General features: G+C 41.7%; 1 protein-coding gene across 1 annotated transcript in view; it reads right to left on the bottom strand.

Annotated features, from left to right (window-relative positions):
* LOC146074547 (uncharacterized) overlaps positions 1–26,617 on the bottom strand; it is a 69,072-nt gene extending 42,455 nt beyond the window's left edge. The window contains exon 1 of the mRNA XM_083182793.1: positions 26,497–26,617. The gene's annotated coding sequence lies outside the window, so the exon portion shown is untranslated. The remainder of the gene's footprint in view (positions 1–26,496) is intronic.
* Positions 26,618–27,644: the final 1,027 nt, after the last annotated feature.

Genomic DNA, 27,644 nt, shown 5'->3' with positions numbered 1-27,644 from the left:
ACGAAGGAGTGGATATAGTGGCCTTCCTCTAAATAATCCCCTTTACAATTCCAACTGGGAGATACAATCTAGGTTTAGTCCCCTTTTCCATTCTCAACCTTCCACCTCTTCTTTTGTCTTTTTTGTGGGTCTTAATGCTTGCTACTTTTCTCCTATGTTTCTGACCTAGTATATTGGTATTGAATTGATATTTAACCCACATTCCCATTGTATTGTAAATGGAGCAGTGACTTCCAAGCTAGGTTCAAAGATGATTGAATTTTGCAATATTATCGATCATGCCCAACATTACATACATATATCGACATATAGACCAGATCATTATATAGATAATTGTCCTTATCGTACCTTCTATCACTATTATATTTATATTTTTATATTTATTTTTTATTTTTATTTTTACTTTTATTTTATTTTTATTTTTATATTTATATATATTATTTATCTTCCATTTTCATTTTTTTTTATTTTTTTTATTTATTTTTTAATTTATTTATTTATTTTTTTATTTTTTATTTTTTTTTTATTTTTTTTTTATATTATTTTTTTTTTTAAAAAAGATGTGGGTCAAAAAAAAAAAATTAAAAAAAAAAAAAATTCACTTCACAGGAAGTGACGTTTTTGATCATTCCCTATATATACCCAGCACTCTCACCTCTCAGCCATTCTCATGTTTGGAGCTGAGCAGTGTACACCCATCTTTTGGATCACAAGTAAGTTCTTCCATATTACCACTTTATTTGCACTGGTGAACTTTAACTTTGAAGTCACTGTTCGATAGAGTTTGTTTTTTCTGTAACTAATATTTGTTGCCCCATGGGCACCCCTGAACTCGTTAAATATATGGTACCCTACGGGACCCTAAAATGCACTTTAAGGGGAATTGCTACTATTTAAAATCATATTCGCTCACTTAACTTTATATATGTGTGCATACATATCGCTATATGTCCACATATATTTTTATATTATAATATACATATATATTCTTAATATAAAAAAAAATATATATATAAAAAAAAAAAAAATATATATATATATACATTTTCCCCCACTAAGATACACTTGCATAAACCCCTTTTCCCATCACCACTAGATACCAACTGTGGACTTGTCAAGCAAAAAACTATACGTATAATATTTGAAGGCCGTTTCTTTCGCTTAAAAGAGCCTGAGGTGCTATCATTCCATATATTATATACAGCAACCAGTGGTATGTACTACCCATTCATTGACCAGATGTTTGTTGATATTGATATTATATTGAGGACTGTATTGATTGTGTTTTTAGGATTTCTGGTCGTTTGTATTAACATTACCTAAGAATCACCTTCGCTTTTTTACCGCCTGGGAGAATTTTGTCTCAGTTTACAATTGGTATGTGAATGATCAATTTTGTTCCACATGTGCTTCGAACACACCTATTTTGTCCTCATTCTCCACACCCTGCTCCCCTCTCTCTCCTTTTTTAAATTCATCCTCTATATTATAAAAAAAAAAAAAAAAAAAAAGTACTCTATTGTTCTTATGAAATGTTTATTATACTTATATGTATGCATTATGATTCACAGTGTGATCATCTTGTTCAACTATCGCATCGTGCCCCTAATGAAGTCATGCAAATGACGAAACGCGTTGGGCTTATGGGCGTATTGAAACACTTGTTGTGATTGTACATCATTTGTATAAAAAGATATCATTTTTATTGTGATTCACTGTAATTGTACCAAACCTTTATTGTACACTGCTATGCCCTTAGGGCAGTTTTATATTAAATTGTTTTACTTACCTGAAAGATTCTGTTCAATCAGGAAAGGTTAAGCGCACCCTGAAACCCCCCTTTCTTTCCCATTTCTGTACCAGGTCCCATCTAACAGGGGACCCTATCAGGGTAGCAGCTCCCTCAAGTATCATTGTGCGCATAGTGTGGTCCTTTTCGATATTTTCTGTTTTCTGTCTGTTAGACCCCACACATTGCAGCCATGCATTTTCTTAATGATAGAACCAAAAGGTCTTTTAATGCGAGGAGTATTTTTTCAGAGGATGAGCAGGTTTCGGAGATAGAGGATAATGATAATGATTATTTTGGACATTTAAATACTCTAGAAAAATTGGGAACTAGAGAACTTAAAGGATGGTATGATATCATTACGCTTGAAAAATACCTTGAAGTAGGTCGCATCCCAAGAGGTTTAAGGATGCAAAAAGCACCGACCTATGGGAGTGACAACATTTCTTTTTTGAAAGCCTGGAATATGGTCTTAGATGAATGTTCCATAAAACTGATTAATTTGTTGGTCAACGAACGTAAGAAAGAACTGTCATCGATTGATAATGAAATCAGCAAATTGGAATCCTCGTTATCCAAATTCGATCAGAATGAGGAGTTCAAGAGGGACATACTGGACCTTCAAAATAAAATGGACAAACTTGAAAAGGAGATAACCCAAAGGAAACAAAAAAAGTTTACTCGGGACAAAAAAGACTATGCCAATGGTCAAGTGTATAGCTGGCCAAAGGAAGCCAGGAACCCACAATTTTACCCTAATAAATTCCAACCACGTAGGGATGAATACATCTATAAAGAAAACTATAGAAGAAATTCATACAAAAATAACGACCAAAACAGATATCGCTTGAACTCCTATAGACGTAATGAACACTACGGACAAACCAACAGATCAAAAATCTACAACCACAGAGATCAAAGAGAATATAACCAACCAAGAAGGAATTATAGGGGGAGAATCCCCTCTCGTCAAGATGACTCTTACCGCAATAGATTTGAAGTATTCAGATCTCCTTCCATAGACAAATCCCATCGACGTCATTTTTTAGAGGAAGGACAAAGTCTAAACGCTCCCCCTCGGGTCACCAGGGAGGAACTTCATGTTCGTCTGGATTCCCCCCATGGACAGAAAAGGAGATTCGATGGCGATACCGAGGATCCAGAGGAGGGGGGAAAAAATTCCCCAAAAAAGAAAAAAGCACCATCTACCCAACCGATTCCGGAATCATCAACATTTCCGAGAAGAAATTATCTGCAGCAGAGATCTCGATATTAGATAGAGGGCTCAAATTTGCTCCCGACAATCACATTGACCCTTTCAATCTGTTTATTGATCTCAACAAATACGTCAGGAACTTGACAGTACAAAGACATTTCTTAAAAAACTCCACGAATACTTCCAAGCCAAAGGATGAAAAACCCCTAGTGTCTTTACCTTCTCGTTTTTATCCGGTGGAGTCTAGAGGCAGCCATGTAGAAATTTTCTTTGAAGCCGTCCGCGAAGATTTTCGCAAAATTAAACCCAACAATCGAACATCAAAAAATCTCAACACTGGGGAGATTAAGGCACTCAAATCTCTAAAAAATGATGAAAGTACCATTATACGTACAGCTGATAAAGGAGGAGCTGTGGTCATTCAAGAAAAAACAGAGTACCTAGCTGAAGCTAATAGAATTTTGGAGGATCAAGTCACCTATGTGAAATTACCGACTAATCCCACGGAAAATTTTCAATTAGATCTGGAATCCCTCTTGCATACAGGTCTCCAAAAGGGGGTCATCTGCAAAGATGAATTTGATTTCATGAACGTCAAATTTCCAACTCTGCCTGTGTTCTACCACATCCCAAAGGTGCATAAGGATAAGTCCCATCCACCTGGACGTCCTATTATCGCTGGCATCAACTCTCTTACTGCAAATTTGTCTCATTTTTTGGACTTAAAACTCCAACCTTACGTCATCCAAACAAAGTCCTATTTGAAGGATAGTACTTCAGTTCTTAATTTACTTAAAGGTAAAATATGGTCGACCGAATTCTGTTGGCTCACAATAGATGTCCAAAGTTTGTACACTTCGATCCCCCATACCAAAGGATTAGCTTCCGTTGAAAAAATCTTAAAAAATGATCCCACAAAAAAAGAATCAGAAATAGACTTTTTAATTAAAAGTATGAAGTTCATTCTTAAACATAATTTTTTTGAGTTTGATGGGCAATACTACTTACAACAACAAGGAACTGCCATGGGCACCAAGTTTGCCCCTGCATACGCAAACCTTCATATGCGAGTGTGGGAGGAGAGTCACATTTATGGTACCTCCTTTGAAAATAATATAATCTTGTATAGAAGGTACATCGATGACCTGCTTTTTATATGGCGAGGAGACCAAACCAGCATCAATGACTTTATGGCATATCTACAAGTCAACGATTTCAACCTTAAATTCACGCACAAATCCCACCCTATCAAGATAGAATATCTGGATCTGGAATTAGAGGGTATACCAGAAAAGGAAATCACCACAAGAACCCACTTTAAGTCAGTAGACGCGAACAGTTATATTCCTGCCGATAGCTGTCACCACCCTACATGGAAAAAAAGTGTACCATATGCGCAGTTTCTTAGAATGAGACGTAACTGCAGTAACACCACAGATTTCATACAACAATCTAAACTTCTCACTGATCGTTTTCTTAAAAGAGGTTATGATAAGCCATTCATTGAATCATCCATGCATAAAGCATTGGCACAAGAAAGGGACCATCTATTATCACAATCTAAAAAAGAAAAGATGGATTTCAAGTGTAGACCATTCATCACTCAATATAACCGTGAAAACCAACAAATCAAGAAGACACTCGATCGTCATTGGAACATTCTTTTAAGAGATCCGGTTCTGGGACCACACTTACCCAATAAACCAAATTTGGTGTTTCGTAGAGCTTCTAATCTTAAAACGATATTAGCACCCAGCAGGTTAAAACCATCCGAACAAAAAGCACCCAACCCCTCCCACTTCTTGGAGAAGAAAAACGGCATACTACCATGCAACAAATGTATTTGTTGCAAGCATATAGATAAGACCAAGTTCAGTTGCACCTTAAACAATGGCAGAACCTATACCATCAAGGATCCTGTGACATGCAATTCAGAATATATCATTTATATGATCACCTGCAGCTGCAATCTCAAATACATTGGTAAAACAATTAGACAAGCCAAGATACGCATACAGGAGCACATGAGAAATATAAAAAATAAGATTCGAATTCACAGCATACCGAGACATTACCTGGACAAACATAATTCCACCGTCACAAAAGAGAATTTCAAGTTCACCATTCTTGAAAAAGTTAAAGAAAGCCCAAGAGGTGGAGATAGAGGTCTGAAACTAATCCAACGAGAAAGCTTTTGGATCTACACTCTTGACACACTATCACCTAAAGGCTTGAACGAAGGAGTGGATATAGTGGCCTTCCTCTAAATAATCCCCTTTACAATTCCAACTGGGAGATACAATCTAGGTTTAGTCCCCTTTTCCATTCTCAACCTTCCACCTCTTCTTTTGTCTTTTTTGTGGGTCTTAATGCTTGCTACTTTTCTCCTATGTTTCTGACCTAGTATATTGGTATTGAATTGATATTTAACCCACATTCCCATTGTATTGTAAATGGAGCAGTGACTTCCAAGCTAGGTTCAAAGATGATTGAATTTTGCAATATTATCGATCATGCCCAACATTACATACATATATCGACATATAGACCAGATCATTATATAGATAATTGTCCTTATCGTACCTTCTATCACTATTATATTTATATTTTTATATTTATTTTTTATTTTTATTTTTACTTTTATTTTATTTTTATTTTTATATTTATATATATTATTTATCTTCCATTTTCATTTTTTTTTATTTTTTTTATTTATTTTTTCATTTATTTATTTATTTTTTTATTTTTTATTTTTTTTTATTTTTTTTTTATATTATTTTTTTTTTAAAAAAAGATGTGGGTAAAAAAAAAAAAAAATTTAAAAAAAAAAAAATTCACTTCACAGGAAGAGACGTTTTTGATCATTCCCTATATATACCCAGCACTCTCACCTCTCAGCCATTCTCATTTTGGAGCTGAGCAGTGTACACCCATCTTTTGGATCACAAGTAAGTTCTTCCATATTACCACTTTATTTGCACTGGTGAACTTTAACTTTGAAGTCACTGTTCGATAGAGTTTGTTTTTTCTGTAACTAATATTTGTTGCCCCATGGGCACCCCTGAACTCGTTAAATATATGGTACCCTACGGGACCCTAAAATGCACTTTAAGGGGAATTGCTACTATTTAAAATCATATTCGCTCACTTAACTTTATATATGTGTGCATACATATCGCTATATGTCCACATATATTTTTATATTATAATATACATATATATTCTTAATATAAAAAAAAATATATATATATAAAAAAAAAAAAAAAAAAAAAAAATATATATATATAAATTTTTCCCCACTAAGATACACTTGCATAAACCCCTTTTCCCATCACCACTAGATACCAACTGTGGACTTGTCAAGCAAAAAACTATACGTATAATATTTGAAGGCCGCTTCTTTCGCTTAAAAGAGCCTGAGGTGCTATCATTCCATATATTATATACAGCAACCAGTGGTATGTACTACCCATTCATTGACCAGATGTGTGTTGATATTGATATTATATTGAGGACTGTATCGATTGTGTTTTTAGGATTTCTGGTCGTTTGTATTAACATTACCTAAGAATCACCTTCGCTTTTTTACCGCCTGGGAGAATTTTGTCTCAGTTTACAATTGGTATGTGAATGATCAATTTTGTTCCACATGTGCTTCGAACACACCTATTTTGTCCTCATTCTCCACACCCTGCTCCCCTCTCTCTCCTTTTTTAAATTCATCCTCTATATTATAAAAAAAAAAAAAAAAAAAAGTACTCTATTGTTCTTATGAAATGTTTATTATACTTATATGTATGCATTATGATTCACAGTGTGATCATCTTGTTCAACTATCGCATCGTGCCCCTGATGAAGTCATGCAAATGACGAAACGCGTTGGGCTTATGGGCGTATTGAAACACTTGTTGTGATTGTACATCATTTGTATAAAAAGATATCATTTTTTCTGTGATTCACTGTAATTGTACCAAACCTTTATTGTACACTGCTATGCCCTTAGGGCAGTTTTATATTAAATTGTTTTACTTACCTGAAAGATTCTGTTCAATCAGGAAAGGTTAAGCGCACCCTGAAACCCCCCTTTCTTTCCCATATATATATATATATATATATATATAGAGGCGGGCAGTGGAGGCGGGCACCTGCCGTCAGAAACCCTGGTAACAAAAACATGGGAAAACCCGGGGACGTCAGCAAATGAGCAACATGACTAGTGATAGTGACTTTGTCATATCAGAGTCTGATGAGGCCACTGACCAGGGTGTCCCTTTAGGCCAGGCAGGCCCTGCTACACAACAGGCCAGAAGAGGCCGGCCACCCACAGGGGCCAACAAAATAAGCAAGGTGCGCCAAAACCCACCACGCATAGTGGGAACGAAAAAACCCTAATATTTAACTTATCCAGCCGTATCCTGTCCTCGACTGAATTATCTGTATTAAATCGAGGTCTCACATTTGTTCCTACTAACTTTTTGGATAGCTTTGACTGGAGGTGTGACCACCACAGGCTCATGAGAAAATGAAGACTAAAGGAGTTCTTCCAACATAAAGTGGTGCAACCTTCGTCTGATATATTTGGGGACTTCCTGGCTTCCAGTGCAAGCTCTAAATTTGACCCGGTGTCAATTAATCCTTCGTTGAAAGCCTTTGGGAGATTGCTGGATAATTCCGTCAATAGATTTGTGGCAGCCCCTGGCATTGTCTCTAAAAATTTGTCTAAAGCAGAGACTGAGGCCTTAAAAGAATTGAGTGGGTACCAAGATATCGTCATTCGTCCCGCCGACAAGGGCGGGGCGATTGTGATTCAGAACATTGTCGATTATAGAGCTGAAATTTATCATCAACTGGCGCATCCTGTAGTCTATAAAAAATTACCCAGCAACCCAACGAATAAATTCAAGAAGGAATTGTCCACTATTCTGTCTACAGCGGTTCTGAAAGGGAAATTACCGGTTAAAGTGCGAGATCGAATATTGACAGCAGATCCTGTTGTCCCGGTATTATATACCCTTCCTAAACTGCATAAGGATGCTAGTAGGCCACCTGGGCGGCCTATTATTTCTGCAAGGAACTCTTTATATCAGCCTGTTTCACAACTGCTTGATTATGTTCTCCAGCCATTGCTATCTAAGAAAAAAGCATTCCTGAAAGACACGACTAGCTTTTTGAAGTTATTGTTGGACATTTCTGTGGTTCCCCCGGGGACCCTAATGTGTTGTCTAGATGTGGCCAGTCTGTACACGTCCATACCCCATAATGGGGGACTGGATGCGGTGCAGGCATTCTTGAGCCAACATCTAGATAGCACTGTGTTTGATCATCATTTGTTTATCACATTGTTGAGGTTGACCCTAGAAAGAAATTTCTTTCTGTTCGATGGTAGGTACTACCTACAGCTACAGGGGTGCGCAATGGGGTCATCTGTGGCACCCTCGTATGCTAATATCTACATGTTTAGCCAGGAAGAGCAGATGATCTTTAATAATCCCTTGGTCAGTAGGCACTTGCTCCTGTACACCCGTTACATTGATGATATCTTCATCTTGTGGACGGGTGGACGGGTGGACAGGAGCTATTTGATGCCTTGATGGTGGATGTGAATTCTAGAGATTCCACCATTAAATTTACGTTTAACTGCAGTGAGACATCTGCACAGTTCTTGGATGTAGCTGTGAGTATCAAGGAGAATAATATCTCCACGGACATCTATCTTAAGAACGTGGATAGAAACACGTTTTTGATGGCGTCGAGCCATCACCCCCCGGCCCTCAAACAGGGTCTCCCAAGATCTCAGATGATGAGGATAGCTAGGATTATTAGCGATTCATCACTGATATCCGACAGAATTGATCAGCTAATTGAAAAATTTGAGAGTAGGGGGTATGATCCAGCCCTGTTACAACAACGGAAGCTGGAGGTCATGACTATGTCCCGTGTCGAGTTGCTTCAGCCTAAACCAGTAAATTCATCTAATGTTCTTCCCTGGACCAATACCTACACAGTGGCCAGCCCGGCAATTCATTATGCCTCAAAAGCACTCTGGCCCATGGTCAAGAGTGATCCTGACCTGATTGGATTAAGTACAGTACGCCCCTTTGCAGCCTTTAAAAGAGGTCGTAATTTAAAAGACCGGTTGATGAAGACAGACATTACAGGGATGGGTATTCCGCGAGCCCCTAATGTCTACATCAAACCACCAGGCTGCTATAGTTGTTGTAATTGTACCACTTGTAGTTATCTAATCGTGTGTAAGAAGTTTAAACACCCGCATATGGAAAAGGAATATCATATACGCTTTGTCTTGTCCTGTAGATCAGAGTATGTGGTGTACATTATAGTGTGCCTGTGTGGCCACTATTGTGTGGGACAGACCACCAGGTCGTTCCGCGAGAGAATGGCGTTGCACAGGTCTGCTATTGACTTGGCAATTTCTGGCCGGACAATAGATCAGCCTGTTGCACGCCATTTTAAAGCTATGGGACATACTTTGTCCTCGCTGAAATATTTTATAATTGACCACATACCTGATTCATTAAGGGGAGGGGACAGGGCTAAGCGTCTATTGTTTTCCGAATCCAGATGGATCTTCAGGCTAAATACCATTCAGCCCCATGGTTTAAATGAGAAGATCAACTGGAACGCTGTGCTTTGATGCGCAGGTATCCAGTTGTTTGATCTCATCATTTAGTGTGCTTTGTATATATTGTATATTATGATTCTTGTGTATGTGTTTATTATGAGTATCTAAATGTATTTTTCTGTCCCCTGTTCCCTTAGGTCCCCCGACCGGCTAACGTGACCGTGCCAGCGGCACCCGTTGCTTAGCAACGCTGCCACTAGCTGCCGCCGGATGTCTGCGGTCTGACAGCTTCCGCCTGGGCTCAGCGTCGCACGCCGTACGGGAGGACAGTGGGCGGAATGGCGGGGTAAGTATGTGTATATATACGTTGTCTGTATTTCAGTGCATTTGCTGTAGGTTATTGTCCTGAAGACGGGGGTCAGACCCTGAAAGCTTGACCACTATAAACCTCTGATTGTATGCTGTACCTGCCTCCTGAGTGCCATTCGTTCTTGGATTGCTATATATATATATATATATATATATATATATATATATATATATATATATATATATTATATATATATATATATAGACTTTTGGTTTGCAGGATGGCACTTTAAATAGAAAAAAATCCCGGTGCCAGGAACATAAAGTTTTAGAACATGAAAAGCACTTACCCCCCTTGGTTGTAGAAGGATAGGAACCGGCACACGGGTGGATGGTGAAGAAAAGTTGATTTATTGTACAAACATGATTGCACACAATGACAGCTGTACACCTGACAGCTGTTTCAACCGTTTATTTTGGTTGAAACAGCTGTCAGGTGTACAGCTGTCGTTGGGATGCAATCATGTTAGTACAATAAATCAACTTTTCTTCACCATCCACCCGTGTGCCGGTTCCTATCCTTCTACAACCAAGGGGGGGTAAGTGCTTTTCATATATATATATATATATATATATATATATATATATATATATATATAGAGAGAGAGAGAGAGAGAGAGAGAGAGAGAGAGAGAGAGAGAGAGAGAGAGAGAGAGAGAGAGAGAGAGAGAGAGAGAGAGAGAGAGAGAGAGAGAGAGAGAGAGAGAGAGAGAGAGAAAATGACTGGGCACTCGAGGACTCACAGATGCAGGTGAAAAAAAAGACTGTATTTATTCCATAGAAGGTCTTACAGGTGTCGTCAACGTTTCGGGGGCCGGACCCCCGTCGTCAGGACAAAGTGCAGACAGTGTGAAGTGTATATATATACACTTATGTATTTGCTGGACGCCCACTAAGCAAATAGCTTAGTGGACGATTCTGCGTAAGAAAATTGCATCATATCACATGCGGTTTTATGTGCGGTTCTATCGCATGCGATGCAACGCAATCTCATCGCACCGCCCAAGGCCAGAGAAAAGTGAATAAATGACATAGGATTACATGCGATTTTATAGGGTGCGTTGCCACTTAATGTAGTATACACTTGTATGACATACAATGGGATTTAGGTACCCCCCCCCCCACTATCCACACCACCCCGAAGCGTCATCGCACCGCCCAAGGCCAGAGAGCAGTGAATAAATTACATAGGAAAATCACATTGCATCGCATGCGATCGCATCGCGATTTCACTACGGTGCTGTACGTATGTTAATTATATACAAGCAGTGGAGGCAGCTGCGGCACTTGGAGATTAATCATCTGATGCAGAAAAGTGTATTTATTAAAACAACAAACTTATGAGGCTCTCATGAACTGACATTTCGGGGTCCCATACGCCCCATTTTCAAGGTGAAAACCTTAGCGTCATTAGCGGCCTCCTTCTCCCCAGGACCTTCGCAGCCTAGACTTACTCAACGCTGCAAACAGATGGAAAAACTTCTAAAAATGAAGAGGGGATGTTGCCCATAGCAACCAATCAGATTTTTTTCTAATTTCTCTATTGCACTTTAGAAAATGATAGACAGAATGTGTTTGGTTGCTATGCGCAACATCACCTCTTTTATTTTTAGAAGCTTCAGTGAATTTTACCCCTTAGGGAGGTAAACGGGACAGGATTCCGGCAGTCGGAATCCAAGATTGATCACCCTCCCATGGTATCTAAACAGAAACAACCTGTAAAGCCAATTTTTACCTTCACAAATAACATGAAAAATTCTTTGCTATTTTTAAAAAATTAACAAACATATGGAAAAGCTCAAATCTGTAAATGGGTTAATCGCTGAGCATTAAACGCATCCCCATATTTATTATTTACTGCTCCCATTACCAACCTTGAGCCTATTAAGGTTGCTCTACCCGGGTGGATTTTGATAAATAGCTCCCATCAGCAATCAGGATAGAGTATTTAATTAAAATAATGAAAAATATTTTAAAGGCCCTTCTGCATCATAATTCTTCGGGCTTATTACTTTCTTTGCTATTTTTTCAGACGGCATAACTGCAATGCTCTCATTAACAAGAAGACATTATCAAAGGACCTTTTCTAATTTTAAATTGAATTCTAAATTGCTAAATTCTCATACTGACATCTACAAATGATTGTTCATCTAATTGCCTAGGCCATTTTAGCATTTTTGTTAGCATCCACTTAATGCCTAAGGCAAAAATCCATTATTCAGTTTCATTTCTTCTAATCCATTGAATTATACTTAATATTACAGGGATGTGTATCGCCACAGATGCTTTGTTATTCAGGTGTCGTAAAGAACATCAGCTTGTTAATATTCAGAGCAAAACCTAATATAGTGTAAGAAGTCCAAACAATAGCTAATATGATTAAAATATAATATACATTTATAAATCATATGTTTAATGGTGATCAGTGGTAAAAACTCTCTATTGGACGGAATCCCAAAAATGTTCTAAAGTATAATTGTCTTATAGCCAAGACTATTGGGAAATAATGATATGGCAGCGGAGCATTACTGCTTAATGACAAGGTTATACCTTGATGAAAAGATACTTTTATGTAACAAAAGTTGTAATAAGAACTGATGAAGAGGTGGCCAGGAATAATGTGTATTTTTTCCCTTATTGAATGTACAGGGAGAAATGTAAATGTTGGCATATATGTAAGGCTCATGCCCCTTATATGTATGCTTGTATGGCTACTACATCACAGTCAGGGCTCACCTGCAGCAGCCTCTACTACAGTAGGTCAAACTCTGTAACAGTAGCATCTACACAACCTCACTGAGCTTTGCTTCAGGGGCATAACTTCCAAAGAAAATGGAGACACCTGCCTCTGGGTTCCAAGCCCTGCATTACATTGTTCCCTATGGGAAATCGCGGTAATCGCGTCGGTCGCATCGCATGCGATTTTTTGGTCGCATGCGATGCGACCGACGCAATTTTTTACCTTGCGATGCCCAAGATCAAAATCGTGGGTGCCCTTCTAGGTAAAGAGTACCTAAAGTGAATATTAAAATGTTTAAAATTTCATTGGAAGATCACTTGTATAAACCAGTAATAATGTTTTTTCAATAATATTTTAAGGGTTAGGCTCAGGGAGTCAGGAGAGTCAGGGTTAGTTTAGGACAGTGCTCATTGTCTTATGTATGTTACGTACACAAGCTTATTAAGCTAATCTCTATATTGACATTGGTTATATATATATATATATATATATATATATATATATATATATATATATATATATATATATATATATATATATACATACTGATTAGGTCACCTCTCAGAAGTATTTTTCCAAAGGAAACAAACCTAGTTTTGATAGACTCTATTTCCCTGCTCTCTGTGAACTCTCTGTGGATGACTTCCAAAAAAACTAAAATGAATCTCCATAATGCATAAACAGTCCCTAGAAGTACATTCTCCCCATTTATAGTTACACACATATCATTGTTTTGCACCTGAGGAGCCTGTGCACTGCATTGAGTGTCAAGCATCTGATTATTCCTTTATTGCTCCTCTTCCTTTCAATGTCACTAGCTCTCCAATAGTGAAAACACCATCCAAATGTATCCAGTAGTTTATGCTGAGGGAGGGTGGAGGTAGCAAATACTAATTACCTAGGTTGCTTGAGTGACCAGCGAGAGCCCCCATCTTCTGCTGCCCCCTCCAAAGTATACCTAAAATAAAGGATGGCACCATCTTCCCGCAAAGCAAGGCAGGATGGCACCCACCATCCCCCCTCCCCCGTGTCCTACCTGCTATACTTGCATCAGAGTAGTGCCTACTGTAGAGCGTGGAGCAATTATTCATTTTCAACATTATATTAAAGTGGTCCCAAACACCCCGGGGTGCCTCAGGATACTTCCAGGGGTGCCTCAGGATACTTCCAGGGGTGCCCTGGGTTAATGATGAAGGACCAATTCAAATTATTTATGGTCAATTTAATAGTCAAAATCAATGCTTCCAATAATAACAATTGGACAAACAGAATGAATCCTGTCTTTCACCACATAACTGAACCTTAGGATGACATATAAACACAATTTACTTTACTACAACATTTGACCTAGGGGCACTGTGAAGAAATTTCTGATATTCCATGATTCAAAAAAGTTTGGGAACCACTGTTATATTATTTTATGGGGCATTTTTTGGGCCACAATCCAGTTTATTACCAGGGCCTGGTTTGGTTCTCTATGCTCCTGAATGGAGCACAAGCAAATGGAACTATAATGTCTAAAAATCAGATTTTCAGGAATGTTCTCTGCAGTAGAATTATACGGCTTTCTCCTGTGGGAGTAGTGAGATGATATCAGTAAATACCATTGTGGGTCATTGACAGAATCTCCTGCTATGCCTGGTCAACCAAGCATGTTGAAAAGGATTGTTTTCAGATATCTACGCTAAGGAGAATGTAAAGAATAAGTACAACTGCATGTTTAATTGCACCCAATGGTATGTACAGTAACATACTTCAACTTGGCAAAACCTACTTTTACTGTACTTTTAAAATGTGCAGACAGATTGATGGGCCAGTTTATCATTTACTTATTTTACTTAACCCCTTCCTGACAGAGCCAGTTTTTGCGTTCCTGACAGAGCCCTTTTTTTCAAATCTGACATGTCTCACTTAAGTGGGGATAACTTTTTTTTGCTTTTACTTATCCCAGTGATTTTGAGATTGTTTTTTCGTGACACATTGTACTTCAAATTAGTGGTAAATTTGGGTCGATACAGTCTGTGTTTTTTTGTGAAAAATACCAAAATATCGTGAAAAAATGGAAAATTTAGCGATTTGCAAAATGTTAAATTTTCTGCTTGTGAGACAAATAATCTTACCACTCAAAATAGTGAATAACTAACATAGGCCATATGTCTACTTTATGTTGACATCATTATTTCAACTTCCTTTTAATTTTTTGGGACACTAGGAGGCTTACAATATGAATAGCAAATTCTCAAATTTTCAAGAAAATTTCAAACACTGATTTTTTTAGGGACCAGTTCAGTTCTGATGTAACTTTGAGGGACTTGTATGTGAGACACCCCCATAAATGATGCCATTTCAAAAACTGCACCCCTCACAGTATTCAAAACAGCATTTTGGAAGTTTGTTAACCCTTTAGGTGTTTCACAGGAATTAAAACAAAGTGTAGGTGAAATTTCAAAATTTCTTTTTTTTTGCAGATTTGCAATTTTAATACATTTTTATAAGGAACACAGTACATTTTACTAGAGAAATGTGACTAAAAATTGATTCCCCCAATTCTTTTGTTTTCATAAATATCCTATATGTGGCCCTAGTGTGCACGGTGACCAAACCACAGGCTTCATAATAGAAGGAGCACCTACTTGATTTTGGAGCCTCCTTTTTATGAGATTATTTTTTAGGCACCATGTAGGTTTCAAGGCACCATAAGATGCTAAAAGTTAGGAACCCCCCCACAAGTGACCCCATTTTGCAAACTACACCCCTCAGGGAATTCATCTAGGGGTATAGTGTACATTTCAAACCCCCAGGGGTTTCACCAATTGTGGTACAACTGGGCAGTGAAAATGAAAAATTATTTTTTTTACACAAAAATGCAGTTCTGGCTCCAAATTTGTCATTTTCAGAAGGTATGAAGGAGACAAAGCACCCCAAAATCTGTGCCCCAATTTCTCCCGAGTACGGCAATGCCTCACATGTGACCAAAAAATACCAGTTGGGTGCATGGCAGGACTCAGAAGGGAAGGAGTGATTTTTGGATTTTGCAGCTCAGATTCTGGTGGAATTTTGGTGGGTGCTATGTCGCATTAGCAAGACCCCCCAAGCACCAATACAGTGGAACCCCCCCACAAGTCACCCCATTTTGCAAACTACACCCCTCAGGGAATTCATCTAGGGGTATAGTGTACATTTCAAACCCCCAGGGGTTTCACCAATTTTGATACAAGTGGGCAGTGAAAATGAAAAATTACATTTTTTTACACAAAAATGCAGTTCTGGCTCAAAATTTTTCATTTTCAGAAGGTATGAAGGAGAAAAAGCACCCCAAAATCTGTGCCCCAATTTCTCCCGAGTACGGCAATGCCTCGCATGTGACCAAAAAATACCAGTTGGGTGCATGGCAGGACTCAGAAGGGAAGGAGTGATTTTTGGATTTTGCAGCACAGATTCTGGTGGAATGAATGGTGGGTGCTATGTTGCACCAATACAGTGGAACCCCCCCACAAGTCACCCCATTTTGCAAAGTACACCCCTCAGGGAATTCATCTATGGGTATAGTGTACATTTCAAACCCCCAGGGGTTTCACCAATTTTGATACAAGTGGGCAGTGAAAATGAAAAATTACATTTTTTTACACAAAAATGCAGTTCTGGCTCAAAATTTTTCATTTTCAGAAGGTATGAAGGAGAAAAAGCACCCCAAAATATGTGCCCCAATTTCTCCCGAGTACGGCAATGCCTCACATGTGACCAAAAAATACCAGTTGGGTGCATGGCAGGACTCAGAACGGAAGGAGTGATTTTTGGATTTTGCGGCTCAGATTCTGGTGGAATTTTGGTGGGTGCTATGTCGCATTAGCAAGACCCCCCAAGCACCAATACAGTGGAACCCCCCCACAAGTCACCCCATTTTGAAAACTACACCCCTCAGGGAATTCATCTAGGGGTATAGTGTACATTTCAAACCCCCAGGGGTTTCACCAATTTTGATACAAGTGGGCAGTGAAAATGAAAAATTACATTTTTTTACACAAAAATGCAGTTCTGGCTCAAAATTTTTCATTTTCAGAAGGTATGAAGGAGAAAAAGCACCCCAAAATATGTGCCCCAATTTCTCCCGAGTACGGCAATGCCTCACATGTGACCAAAAAATACCAGTTGGGTGCATGGCAGGACTCAGAACGGAAGGAGTGATTTTTGGATTTTGCGGCTCAGATTCTGGTGGAATTTTGGTGGGTGCTATGTCGCATTAGCAAGACCCCCCAAGCACCAATACAGTGGAACCCCCCCACAAGTCACCCCATTTTGAAAACTACACCCCTCAGGGAATTCATCTAGGGGTATAGTGTACATTTCAAACCCCCAGGGGTTTCACCAATTTTGATACAAGTGGGCAGTGAAAATGAAAAATTACATTTTTTTACACAAAAATGCAGTTCTGGCTCAAAATTTTTCATTTTCAGAAGGTATGAAGGAGAAAAAGCACCCCAAAATCTGTGCCCCAATTTCTCCCGAGTACGGCAATGCCTCACATGTGACCAAAAAATACCAGTTGGGTGCATGGCAGGACTCAGAAGGGAAGGAGTGATTTTTGGATTTTGCAGCACAGATTCTGGTGGAATGAATGGTGGGTGCTATGTTGCACCAATACAGTGGAACCCCCCCACAAGTCACCCCATTTTGCAAAGTACACCCCTCAGGGAATTCATCTAGGGGTATAGTGTACATTTCAAACCCCCAGGGGTTTCACCAATTTTGATACAAGTGGGCAGTGAAAATGAAAAATTACATTTTTTTACACAAAAATGCAGTTCTGGCTCAAAATTTTTCATTTTCAGAAGGTATGAAGGAGAAAAAGCACCCCAAAATATGTGCCCCAATTTCTCCCGAGTACGGAAATGCCTCACATGTGACCAAAAAATACCAGTTGGGTGCATGGCAGGACTCAGAACGGAAGGAGTGATTTTTGGATTTTGCGGCTCAGATTCTGGTGGAATTTTGGTGGGTGCTATGTCGCATTAGCAAGACCCCCCAAGCACCAATACAGTGGAACCCCCCCACAAGTGACCCCATTTTGCAAACTACACCCCTCAGGGAATTCATCTAGGGGTATAGTGTACATTTCAAACCCCCAGGGGTTTCACCAATTTTGATACAAGTGTGCAGTGAACATGAAAAATTAAATTTTTTACACAAAAATGCAGTTCTGGCTCAAAATTTTTCATTTTCAGAAGGTATGAAGGAGAAAAAGCACCCCAAAATCTGTGCCCCAATTTCTCCCGAGTACGGCAATGCCTCACATGTGACCAAAAAATACCAGTTGGGTGCATGGCAGGACTCAAAAGGGAAGGAGTGATTTTTGGATTTTGCAGCTCAGATTCTGGTGGAATTTTGGTGGGTGCTATGTCGCATTAGCAAGACCCCCCAAGCACCAATACAGTGGAACCCCCCCACAAGTGACCCCATTTTGCAAACTACACCCCTCAGGGAATTCATCTAGGGGTATAGTGTACATTTCAAACCCCCAGGGGTTTCACCAATTTTGATACAAGTGGGCAGTGAAAAAGTAAAATTACATTTTTTACACAAAAATGCAGTTCTGGCTCAAAATTTTTCATTTTCAGAAGGTATGAAGGAGAAAAAGCACCCCAAAATCTGTGCCCCAATTTCTCCCGAGTACGGCAATGCCTCACATGTGACCAAAAAATACCAGTTGGGTGCATGGCAGGACTCAGAAGGGAAGGAGTGATTTTTGGATTTTGCAGCACATATTCTGGTGGAATGAATGGTGGGTGCTATGTTGCACCAATACAGTGGAACCCCCCCACAAGTCACCCCATTTTGCAAACTACACCCCTCAGGGAATTCATCTAGGGGTATAGTGTACATTTAAAACCCCCAGGGGTTTCACCAATTTTGATACAAGTGGGCAGTGAAAATGAAAAATTACATTTTTTTACACAAAAATGCAGTTCTGGCTCAAAATTTTTCATTTTCAGAAGGAATGAAGGAGACAAAGCACCCCAAAATCTGTGCCCCAATTTCTCCCGAGTACGGCAATGCCTCATGTGTGACCAAAAAGTGGCAGGACTCAGAAGGGAAGGAGTGATATTTGGATTTTGCAGCACAAATTCTGGTGGAATGATGGTGGGTGCTATGTCGCATTAGCAAGACCCCCAAAGCACCAATACAGTGGAACCCCCCCACAAGTGACCCCATTTTGCAAACTACACCCCTCAGGGAATTCATCTAGGGGTATAGTGTACATTTCAAACCCCCAGGGGTTTCACCAATTTTGATACAAGTGGGCAGTGAACATGAAAAATTACATTTTTTTACACAAAAATGCAGTTCTGGCTCAAAATTTTTCATTTTCACAAGGAATGAAGGAGACAAAGCACCCCAAAATATGTGCCCCAATTTCTCCCGAGTACGGCAATGCCTCACATGTGACCAAAAAATACCAGTTGGGTGCATGGCAGGACTCAGAAGGGAAGGAGTGATTTTTGGATTTTGCGGCTCAGATTCTGGTGGAATGAATGGTGGGTGCTATGTGGCATTAGCAAGACCCCCGAAGCACGGTGAAATTATGAACCTAATATTCCATAGATGTGTGGTATATTTTAAAACACTCCTTTATACATAGGCCGGGTTTGTCGGGGCAAGTGTCACACTGGAAAATAGTTTGCTTTCTTATTCCCTTTTTATAGCAAACTTTGCACCTTTTTTGTGTCCTGCCCTTTTTTCCAGTGGAGGGGATTTCATCAGGAAAATGCTGCCCTGGTACAATACGGGGGCCAGTACTAGAAGTACTGGGGCCCTCTGCCTGCTGGTTCCCAAATATTAGGCCCTTTATGACTTCCTCTTGAAAGTGCATAAATGTCCCCCTCTGGCCGGTAGAACGGAATAGCACGTAAGCGTTATACAGTGCCATCTGGATGATATACACGGCCACCTTCTTGTACCAGATTTTTGTTTTCCGCAGGGCACTGTACGGCTTCAGTACCTGATCTGAAAGATCCACTCCGCCCATGTACCTATTGTAATCCAGGATACAATTAGGTTTGGAGGTGTGGGTACTGGTACCTCGTACAGGGACGGAGGTGGTACTGTCTCCGTGAATTGTTGTCAGTATAAGGACATCCCTCTTGTCCTTATATTTGACCAACAACATATTTTCGGTGCATATTCCCCTGCTTTCACCCCTTCTCATTACTTGGGCAATGTGCGTTTTTGGGAGGCCTCTTTGGTTCTTGCGCACAGTACCGCAAGCTGCTGTACCTCTTGAACCAAGGGCCTTAAACAGGGGGATGCTGGTGTAAAAGTTATCCACATAGAGGTGATAACCTTTATCCAGGAAGGGGTGCACTAAATCCCAGACAATTTTCCCACTAACACCTACGAGGGAGGGGGGGCATTCTGGCGGTTCAATTCTTGAATCCTTCCCTTCATAAACCCTAAACCTGTGGGTGTACCCTGAGGTGCTTTCACACAGTTTGTACATTTTTATGCCATACCTTGCCCTCTTACTGGGAAGGTACTGGCGGAATTTAACCCTTCCTTTAAAATGTATAAGGGACTCGTCGATACAAATAAATTTTTCAGGGATGTACACCTCTTCAAATTTGGCACTGAAATGATCAATGACCGGCCTGACTTTGAATAGCCGGTCAAAGGTGGGATCATCTCTGGGTGGGCACTGTGCATTATCGGTGTAATGTATAAATTTAAGAATTGTCTCAAATCGAGTCCGGGGCATGGCCATACGGTAAAATGGAGTACTGTACAGAACATCTGTACTCCAATATTGCCTAATTTCTGGCTTTTTTACTATGCCCATATGAAACACCAGACCCCAAAACGTCATCATCTCTACTGCATCTACAGGGGTCCACCTAGCAAATGATGACGTGGGGTTTTGAGCAATAAACTGCTGGGCATATAAATTAGTTTGGTCCACCATTAAATTTATAAAATCATCAGAGAAAAATAATTTGAAAAAGTCAATTTCTCTGAGACCTGTGGAATCAAATTGGATTCCTGGCATGGCCAAAAACTCAGGAACCTGGGGCTCAAAATTGTCTGGTGGTGGGGTCCATACGAGATCAATTATTGGGGGGGGGGTCTCAGCTTCTCTACGGGGGCGTCTTTGAGGGGGTCCCTCATCACCAGAGGAGGAAGAGGAGCTTAAGGCGAAACCTTCAAATTCCCCGCTTGCATCACTGGCTGTGTCAGAGTCAGAAGCAAGCAGGGCATATGCCTCCTCCGCTGAATACATTCTCCTGGATGACTGGGAGGACATTTGGGAGGACATTTGGGAGGACATTTGGGATGCCATTTTTATTTTTGTGTTACTGGTAGTGAAATGTTTCAACACGTGTATAGTGTAGGGGGGGGTACAAACTTTATTTCAATCCGGGGGGTATGTAGTGTGTAGTGTGTATGTGGTGCAGAAAAAAAAAAATACTTTATACCAATAAAAAAAAAAAAAATGAAGGGGTTAAAAATAAAAAATTTAAGGGGTTAAAAAAAAAAAAAAGGTCCTGCGCCAAAAATTGAGCACAGATGTTGGTCAGTAACGTCTGTCACTGAACAGCGCTCAAAGGCAACAGGAATTTGATCAAAAAAAAAAAAATATAGATCAACCCTGTACCGAAAAAGATGATCAGTGATGTACGTCACTGATCAGCGCACAGCGGCCACAGGACCCCTACAAAATCACAGTGTGTGTAAAAAAAAAATTAAAAAAAGACCCCACAGCACACACACAAAAAAAAAAAAGGTGATCAGTGATGCGACACTGATTACCAGTGAGGTGCAGCAGGTGCACAACCTTTGGTGCAACTGACAGGTATATATAAAAAAAAAAAAACCTCTGTACCCCCAAAAAAGTTGCTGATCACCTCAGATATAGTGATCAGCACAAAAGGCGGGGGCAGCAGACAAAAAATTTAGCACTCTCTATCACTCTCTGTCACTATCTCTCTCTATCTCTCTATCTCTCACTATCTATCACTCTATGACACTGCAGCAGCAGCACTGACAGGTATATCTATATATAAAAAAAAACCTGCGCCCCCAAAAAGTTGCTGATCAGTTAATTTATACTGATCAGCACAAAAGGAGGGGGCAGCAGTCAGTTATATCAAAAATATATAGCACAATCTGTCACTATCTCTCTCTATCTCTCTCTCTCTATCTCTCTCTATCTCTCTATAACTATCACACTGCAGCAGCACAAAATATAGCACTCTGTCACTAGGCCTCTCTATCTATCTCTCTCTCTCTATCTCTCTCTCTCTATCTATAACTATATCACACTGCAGCAGCACAAAATATAGCACTCTCTGACACTATCTCTCTCTCTATCTCTCTCTATCTCTCTCTATCTCTCTCTATCTCTCTCTATCTCTCTCTATCTCTCTATCTATCTCTCTATCTAGCTAGTACACTACAGCAGCACAATTTCACAGGAAGGCACAAGTAGCAACAGGATCCAGGAAGCAGTGTTGAAGCAGCGATCAGCACTCTCTGACACTATCTCTCTCTCTATCTCTCTCTATCTCTCTCTATCTCTCTCTATCTCTCTATCTCTCTATCTCTCTATCTCTCTATCTATCTCTCTATCTCTCTATCTATCTAGCTAGTACACTGCAGCAGCACAATTTCACAGGAAGGCACAAGTAGTAACAGGATCCAGGAAGCAGTGATGAAGCAGCGATCAGGTAAGTATGGAGCAAGCTATGGAGCAAGGTTCTGGTCAGTATGGCGGCAGGGAGGTACGGTGACCGCACTGCACGCTATTCCAGACCGGAATGGCGTCTGCAGTGCAGTCACCGTTAGTTTAAATCCCCCTCCTTGGCTGTGATTGGTCCGTCGGTCCGACGAACCAATCACGGCCTTTGGGGGCGGGCGGGGTGCGGTGGGGTGACACCAGTGTCACCCTTACACCCCGCGGTGATTGGTGCTGTACTTTACAGCACCAATCACCTCTGATCCCGTGTCACCGGCGAACGTTATTCGCCGGTGACACAGGAAAACGCTGTAATTGGCTGTTCACACTGAACAGCCAATCACAGCGATCGCCGACGGGGGGGCGGCATCGCAGCCCCCCCTGGGCATGCACGGACATGTCTGCTGTCAGGGACAGCAGACATGTTGAAACTGTCACCGCGTCTATAGACGCGGTGACAGTTAAATGCCATGACGTACATTTACGCCATGTGTCGGGAAGTACTTCCCGACCATGACGTAAATGTACGTCAAATGTCGGGAAGGGGTTAAATCATTTGAAAGTTACCTTTTTTACCTTTAATTTGCATTCGCTGGGGCAGCGTTAACCTGCTTTCTAGGCTCCATATAGACGCAGCCTAGTGAGCAGGTCTGAATTACTCCCCGCCCATGTCCCCAAATGGGAGGCCATGCCTATCCCATCAGAGGCCACACCCCGTTTCCAGAGCAAATGAGCATACGGCTCGCAAGGCAGGGCCAACTTAAACGTATGGGCTTAATGGGCAACTGCCCAAGGGCCCCTAATTCTAGATGATTGTGAGCATCTGTCTCCTGAGCTTCTTGGGACTCAATAGAGAATATCAGAACAGCCAGTCAGCATTCTCCTTCTGCTTCATTGCCTGCAGCCAGACAGTGAACGATTGGAAGCATGCTGATTGGTGGATGGCTAAAGCTAACCTCCAATCAGAGTGCTGTCAGCTATTCATTGTATGGAAGCAAAGTGAGAGATGGTGCAGGACCACAGGAGGGATACCAAATTGCTGCCTTGCCCCGAGTGACAAAATTCCTAGTTTTGGTCCTGGTAGGTGCCCCATTGATTTGTTTGCCCAGGGCCTACAATATAGTTTTTCCATCAGCAAGTTTGCACCCTACATTTATGATGACTTACGTTAATAGAGAGAGGAGGAAAGGTGTAAGCAGATATTATGCACAGTATGCTCATGTTAATGCAAGAAATTTACAGATGGAAACACGGGTCCTGTAGATTTTATTCTCAGCAAGGTTATCTCTCGCTCGACCCCTGACCAGGGTCATTTAATACATAAGGCTTGCTAGGCTGAAGCCTAGGGGTCTGCGCAGAATAGGGGCCCATCAGTTTTTTTGCTTGTGCACTATTACCTGTGCCTTAGACCAGTGGTTCCCAACCTGGGGTACTAGTACCCCTGGGGGTACTCTGCAGACCAGTTGGGAGTACTTGAAAATAATATTGGTAATGGCAGACAATGAAAAGGTATTTTGATGGCTGAAGAAGACCCGTTGCCATGGAGACAAACCATGTTGTGTCATATGCCTGGCCAGCAATCCACTGGGAGCTTCCCATGCTGCCCTCAGACATCAGCAGTCATCTGCCCAGCACTGACAAAGGTGGAGGAAGCAGCGGCATTAATCCTACCGGTGTTAGAGGGAATCCTGGAGATAATACACAACCAGTGTCTAGACACAGAAGGGCATGATTCCTTGCTGTATACTACTCCTCCACTCCTCCGTAATATAAGGACATGCATAAGGATCCACATACCGCTAAGTACTGTTCATATTTCAAAATGAGAGGAGGGGGTACTCATCAATGAAAAGCCTAATCAAGGGGTACGGGAGAGAAAAAAGGTTGGGAACCACTGCCTTAGACCAATGCACACAAGTAGTTAGCTTAGGTTTGTTTTAGGACAATGGGATGGGGGGGGGGCTTCAGAGAGTGGGTGACTGAGACGGAGCATATATAAGTGCGTAAAGGGATTTTGGGCTGGTTATATAGGTCATTTAGTGGCTCTGAGCCATATGTAGTGGCATATAAGGGTTATACAGGGTTATGAGGGGGCTCTAAAACATATATAGGGGAATGAGGAGGGTCTCGGTTACAGGTATTACTGTAGGGGTGGGGATCGTTTGGTCGAATGCATTATGGTCGAATGTCATTACATCGAATCCATTAGGTCGAATTGCTAAAAGGTCGACATGATTCTAGGTCGACATGGGAAAAGGTCGAAATGATTCTAGGTCGAAAGGTCATTAGTTCGACAGGTCATTAGGTCGACAAGGTCATTAGTTCGACATTGTCTAGGTCGACATTCACAAAGTCGACATGGGGTTTTTCACTGTTTTTTTACCTGAATGTCAACACAGTCGACATGGACACAGTTTAAAGTGCACTGCATCCCCTCGCATCGCTCGCTGCGCTCGCAATGCGTCGGGCACGGTGCCTCGCTACGCTCGGCACACTATTTTATTCTCCCACCACGCCCTAGTGGATGGTAGGGCATGAAATACCGCCTGTCAGCACATGTCGGCTCAAAAAACAGTGAAAAACCCCATGTCGACTTTGTGAATGTCGAACTAGACAATGTCGAACTAATGACCTTGTCGACCTAATGACCTGTCGAACTAATGACCTTTCGACCTAGAATCATTTCGACCTTTTACCATGTCGACCTAGAATCATGTCGACCTTTTAGCAATTCGACCTAATGGATTCGATGTAATGACATTCGACCATAATGCATTCGACCAAATGACCGCATCCCTACTGTAGATAACTTCTAACAGATAAAGCAGATGTAACCTCCCTGCAGATCTGGCCATGCCTCTGGTCACATACAGTACCCTGGCCAGTAATTTTGAAAATGAAACAGAAGTAAACCTGGTTGCATTCCCTTGGGAAATAAGTTATGTTTAATACCCTTTAAGAATTTGCATCAATCAAATAAGACATTTAGATGGACAGTTATTGTTTTTAGATGGACAAGATGTTGTTTTATATAGGGTACAGCAATGTACCTTTATGTGATTTAATAAACATAATTATTTTAGCATTTTTCTTGTCCCTTATGAAAAGGAAAAATGTAAGTGTATAGCATATTGCAGTGTATCCCAAACCTTTTGAATCACAGCCCCTAGATATAAAAAAAAAAAAACTTGTGGCACCCCTAGGTCAGTATTGTAAATTGTGTTTATATGTCATCTTTAGATTCATTTATGTGGTGAGAGACAGGAATTGCTCCTGTTTTCTACATATTTTATCATTGGAAGGCACCAGCACTGGTTTTGCCTATTAAATTGACCATAAATAAATGTAATTGGTCCTAGACCATCAACCTAGGGCACCCCAGCAAGTGCCCCAAGGAACCCCAGGGTGCTGCGACACACAGTTTGGGAACCATTGGCATATTGTGTTACATTCTATTGAGTCTCTGGCAGTGGCGTAACAATGGAGGGTGCAGGGGATGCAGTTGCTATGGGGCCCAGAGGCTCAGGGGGCCCGAGGCCCAGGTAGCAATCCCCTTCACCCTTTTAACTTTTTATTAAAATAATGCAGCAGGCAGTGGCAGGCTGGCAGCGCCACTGTCCCATGCCCCAGTAACAGCGCAGCTGAGGTGATTCAGGTGCCAGCTATTCCATCCTGCAGCTACCTCTCTTCTCCCCCTGACTCCTCTCTTCTGGGGGTTAATGTCACTCTCTAGTGACCTTCCCCGGCGCACAATACAAAAGCCCTGAGCTGTCAAGCTCCGGTGCTGATTACAGGAGACAAGTGTGGATGGAGTGTAGCGTGCAGACTCAAAGCAGCGGTAACATGATCCGGCAGTGTACTGCAGGGATTTGGGCAGTGTCATAATGGAGACCGAGTAGGGTGAAGACTAGGAATGCTGCCAGCAGGGCCGGCGACAGTGGGGGTCAAAGGGGGCATGTGTGACGGACCCAGCGATCTGAAGGGCCCCAAAGCCCGGCCGGGGCCCGTCTGTGTGTGTTACCCCTGTTGGTGTCTGTACTGGCCTTGCTCAGCTCACTGTGCGATTGACACTCACACAGTGTCTGTGTCCGCGGCTGTGATGCTGCTGCCTCCTCAGCGCCCTCTGTCCCTGGGTCTGGAGTCTGTCTCCTGCTGTCGGCTCCGGGCTCAGCTACCCCAGCACCGCCGGTGATTGACACTCAGTGTCCTCCGCTGTCCAGGTCACGTGACGTCGCAGACAGCCGCTCAGCGCTCGGCTGTCTCCTGGCTGCACTGCGCACAGTAAGGATCTTACTGCGCATGTGCACACCTAATCTGGGTTCCGCATTGTGGATGGTCTTGGAGTCTGCTGCTGCCTGCAGTGCCTGTGGTCGTTGGTCCTGCGGAGATTCCATTCAACTACACAGTTGGAGAAGCCTGAAGTGTGAAAGCCCCCCCAGATCCTCAATCGTATAGTTAAGGACTATGGAGTGAAGGACCCGGAGATGCCTGTAGCTATGGGGGGGGGGGGGGGGCAGAAATATCAGTGTACAGGGCCCCAAGATTCCTGTTGCCGGCCAGAGGTATCCTCATCCTCGGGGGAGGAGGTACACAGTGGCACCTTTACTGGGAGGGGGGGGGGGGTTTGCACAGCAGCACCACCTTTACAGCAGGGGGGTACACAGCAGCAGCTTTAGACCCAGCAGGGTGAAGACTAGGAGTGCTGCCAGAGGTATCCTCATCCTGGGTGGGGGGGTGGGGAAGGTACACAGAGGCAGCTTTACTGGGAGGGGGGTGGTGAAGGTATACAGTGGCACCTTTACTGGGAGGGGGGTGGGGAAGGTACACAGCCGCACCTTTACTGGGAAGGGGATGGGGAATGTACACAGCGGCACCTTTACTGGGAGGGGGGTGGGGAAGGTACACAGCGGCACCTTTAGTGGGAATGGGGTGGGGAAGGTACACAGCAGCACCTTTACTGGGAGGGGGGTGGGGAAGGTACACAGCGGCACCTTTACTGGGAGGGGGGTGGGGAAGGTACACAACGGCACCTTTAGTGGGAAGGGGGTGGGGAAGGTACACAGCGGCACCTTTACTGGGAGGGGGGTGGGGAAGGTACATAACTGCACCTGTACTTGCTAGGTAGGGGGTAATAAATATGTACTGGGTAGCAGCACCTGTACTGGATGGGGGTGATTAAAAGGTACAGAGTGGCACCCAACTCTTCATGGCACTTTCTCTTTC

Source organism: Crinia signifera, chromosome 4 (assembly GCF_055691185.1).
Source record: "Crinia signifera chromosome 4, ASM5569118v1, whole genome shotgun sequence".
NCBI classification, from domain to species: domain Eukaryota; kingdom Metazoa; phylum Chordata; class Amphibia; order Anura; family Myobatrachidae; genus Crinia; species Crinia signifera.
This window is presented reverse-complemented; position numbering and strand designations above follow the sequence as displayed.